We start from the raw sequence: 4,128 nt of genomic DNA on the forward strand, positions 1-4,128 counted from the left end.
ATGTGGAATATTGGTTTAAAGAGCTTCTACATCCATGGTGACCAGGATGGTATTTTCAGGAAGATCACCAATGCATTGTAGTTTCCTCAGGAAGTTGGTGGTGTCTCAAAGATAGCTAGGAGTGCTGGTAGCGTAGAGTCTGAGGAGAGAGTCCAAATAGCCAGATAATCCTGCTGTAAGAGTGCCAATGCATGAGATCATGGGGCATCCAGGATTTCCAGGTTTATGGATCTTGGGTAGAAGACAGAATATCCCTGGTCGGGGCTCTAGAGGTGTGTCTTTGTAAATTTGTTCCCGTGCTGTATCAGGGAGTTTCTTGAGCAGATGGTGTAGTTTCTTTTGGTATTCTTCAGTGGGATCAGAGGATAGTGGCCTGTAGAATGTGGTGTTGGAGAGTTGTCTGGCAGCCTCCTGTTCATAATCTAACCTGTTCATGATGACTTCAGCACCTCTTTGGTTTCTGAGGCTTTGGATGGCATAGCGTTCTGTACAGCTGAGGTTATAGTGCAAGTGATGCTGTTTGTTCACGATTTCAGCCTGTGCACCTCTACAGAGGCACTTTATGTAGAAGTCCAGTCTGTCATTTTGACAGACTGAACTCACTAGAAAAGCTATTTTCCCTCTCTTGGTATTGACACCTCCTCATCAATTATTGGGAGTGGACTACACCCATCCTGACTGAATTGGCCTTCAACACTTGGTCCTCCACCTTCTCTTCATGTGCCAATATATATTTATGCCTGTATCTGTAATTTTCACTCCATGCATCTGAAGAAATGGGTTTTTGACCCACGAAAGCTTATGCCCAAATAAATCTGTTAGTGTTTAAAGGTGCCATCAGACTCCTCGTTGTTTTTATTAGAATCATAGAAGACTCATAGAATCATAGGACTGGAAGGGACCTCGAGAGGGCATCTAGTTCAGTCCCTTGCACTCATGGCAGGACTAAGTATTATCTAGACCAGTGCTTCTCAAGCTATCTGATGTGGGAGACCGGCAATTTTTTTTCCAATGTGTGCGCAGACTGGCAGCCGATGGCTCGTGGACCGGCACCAGTCCGCGGACCACCCTTTTGAGTAGCACTGATCTAGACTATCCCCAATAGGTGTTTGTCTAACCTGCTCTTAAAAATCTCCAATGATGGAGATTCCACAGCCTCCCTAGGCAATTTATTCCAGCGCTTAAATGCCCTGACAGTTAGGAAGTTTTTCTTAATGTCCAACCAAAACCTCCTTTGCTGCAAATTAAAACCATTGTTTCTTGTCCTATTCTTAGAGATTAAGAAGAACAATTTCCCCACTCCTCCTTGTAACAACCTTTTATGTACTTGAAAACTGTTATCATGTCCCCTCTCAGCGTTCTCTTCTCCAGACTAAACAAACCCAATTTTTTCAATTTTCCGTCAGAGGTCATGTTTTCTAGACCTTTAATCATTTTTGTTGCTCTTCTCTGGACTCTCTCCAATTTGTCCACATCTTTCCTGAAATGTGGAACCCAGAACTAGACACAATACTCCAGTTGAGGCCTAATCAGCGCAGAGTAGAGCGGAAGAATTACTTCTCATGTCTTGCTTACAACACTCCCGGTAATATCTCCCAGAATGATGTGCACTTTTTTTTGCAATGGTGTTACGCTGTTGACTCATATTTAGCCTGTGGTCCTCTATGACCCCCAGATCCCTTTCCGCAGTACTTCTTCCTAGGCAGTCATTTCTCATTGTGTCTGTGTGCAACTGATTGTTCCTTCCTAAGTGGAGTACTTTGAATTTGTCCTTATTGAATTTCATCCTATTTACTCCAATAATTTTTAGATTAGGCCCGCACTGTGAGCATTCAGAATTATTATTATTATAGCAACACTCTGTACTTATTTAGCACTTTCCATTCAAGGATTTCAAAGCACTTTAAAAACATTAATGGATTAAAACTCCTAGCACCCCTGGGATGTATGACAGTTATTATGCTTACACCAAGAGAGGTTCAAAGAGACTAAATAGTTTGCTCAAGCTCCCAGAGGGAGTAAGTGTTAGAGGTGGGAACAGAACCCCAACTTTCAGTGTTTGCTCCCTTCATATCAATAAGTGAATTAAAAGAAAGATTATTTTTACCTTTTCTTGCTTTATAAATAGTTTTCAGAGTAGCAGCCGTGTTAGTCTGTATTCGCAAAAAGAAAAGGAGTACTTGTGGCACCTTAGAGACTAACAAATTTATTAGAGCATAAGCTTTCGTGAGCTACAGCTCACTTCATCGGATGCATCCGATGAAGTGAGCTGTAGCTCACAAAAGCTTATGCTCTAATAAATTTGTTAGTCTCTAAGGTGCCACAAGTACTCCTTTTCTTTTTATAAATAGTTTGTAACTAACTAAGGTGTGGCTATAATGAAAACCTGGAATTTAAAAAAAGCAGAATATAATACAGAACCCATGAGTTCTGACATTCACTCCTAATTCTAACCTTACATATATATGACTTAAGACCAGTCTGAATGTTCAGTTTTCTAGGAAAATGAATGAAAAAGATTATAATATAATTCTACACCTTTACCTTTAGAAAGCATTTTGAAAGCAATTACACTTATCTGGATCATACACACAAATGATGAAGGCTCTTTGTTTTAATGGGTTCAGACAGATACCATATTGCATTTCTAAGAGACAGAAACCCACACCTCACCCTCCTCCTGATAAGTACACATATATGTATGCTCAGATACACATACATATTATATGTATTACCATTAGGGCTGTCGATTAATCGCAGTTAACTCACGTGATTAACTAAAAATAATTAATTGTAATTTTTAAAAAATGAATCGTGATTAATCACAATTATAATCGTATTGCTAAATAGAATACCAATTGAAATGTATTAAATATTTTTGGATGTTTCTCTACATTATCAAATATATTGATTTAATTACAACACAGAATACAAAGTGTACAGTGCTCATTTTATATTATTTTTTATTCCAAATATTTGCACTGTAAAAGTGATAAACAAAAGAAATAGTATTTTTCAATTCACCTCATACAAGTAGTGTAGTGTGATCTCTTTATGGTGAAAGTGTAACTTACAAAAGGTAGATTTTTTGTTACATAACTGCACTCAAAAACAAAACAATGCAAAACTTTAGAGCCTACAAGTCCACTCAGTTCTTGTTCAGCTATGACAAACAAGTTTGTTTACGTTAATGGGAGATAAGCTGTCCGCTTCTTATTTACAATGTCACCTGAAAGTGAGAACAGGTGTTTGCATGACACTTTAGTAGCAGGTATTGCAAGGTATTTAAGTGCCAGATATGCTAAACATTTGTATGCTCCTTCTTGCTTCAACCACCATTCTTTCACGCTGATGGACGTTCATTAAAAAAATCATGCATTAATGAAATTTGTGAATGAACTCCTTGGAGGAGAATTGTAGGTCTCCTGCTATGTGTTATCCACATTCTGCCATATGTTTCATGTTATAGCAGTCTCAGATGATGACCCAGTACATGTTGTTCGTTTCAAGAACACTTTCACTGCAGATTTGACAAAACGCAAAGAAGGTACCAATGTGAGATTTCTAAAGATAGCTATAGCACTTGACCCAAGGTTTAAGAATCTGAAGTGCCTTCCAAAATCTCAGAGACGAGGTGTGGAGCATGCTTTCAGAAGTTTTAAAGGAGCAACACTCTGATGTGGAAACTACAGAACCCAAACCACCAAAAAAGAAAATCAACCTTCTGTTAGTGGCATCTGATTCCAATGATGAAAATGAGCATGCGTTGGACCACACTGCTTTAGATCGTTGTCAGGCAGAACCCATCCTCAGTATGGAAGAATGTTCTTTGCAATGAAGGGACATCTGAATCTTTAGCACATCTGGCACGTAAATATCTTTCAACACCAGCCACAATAATGTCATGTGAATACCTGTTCTCACTTTCAGGTGACACTGTAAACAAGAAGCGGCAGCATGATCTCCCGTAAATGTAAACAAATTTTCTGTCTGAGTGATTGGTTGAACAAGTAGTAGGACTGAGTGGACTTGTAGAATTATGTACAAAAAATAACTGCACTCAAAAATAAAACAATGTAAAACTTTAGCACCTACATTTGTAAGTTCAACTTTCATGACAAAGAAATT

General features: G+C 38.6%; 1 long non-coding RNA gene across 1 annotated transcript in view; it reads right to left on the minus strand.

The window, feature by feature from the left end:
- Positions 1–924: 924 nt before the first annotated feature.
- LOC122456031 overlaps positions 925–4,128 on the minus strand; it is a 7,006-nt gene continuing 3,802 nt past the window's right edge. The window contains exons 2-3 of the long non-coding RNA XR_006274641.1: positions 2,669–2,674; positions 925–1,087 (exon numbers count right to left, since the gene is read on the minus strand). This is a non-coding gene — a long non-coding RNA (uncharacterized LOC122456031). The remainder of the gene's footprint in view (positions 1,088–2,668; positions 2,675–4,128) is intronic.

This window comes from Dermochelys coriacea, chromosome 10, assembly GCF_009764565.3.
Source record: "Dermochelys coriacea isolate rDerCor1 chromosome 10, rDerCor1.pri.v4, whole genome shotgun sequence".
Taxonomy (NCBI): domain Eukaryota; kingdom Metazoa; phylum Chordata; order Testudines; family Dermochelyidae; genus Dermochelys; species Dermochelys coriacea.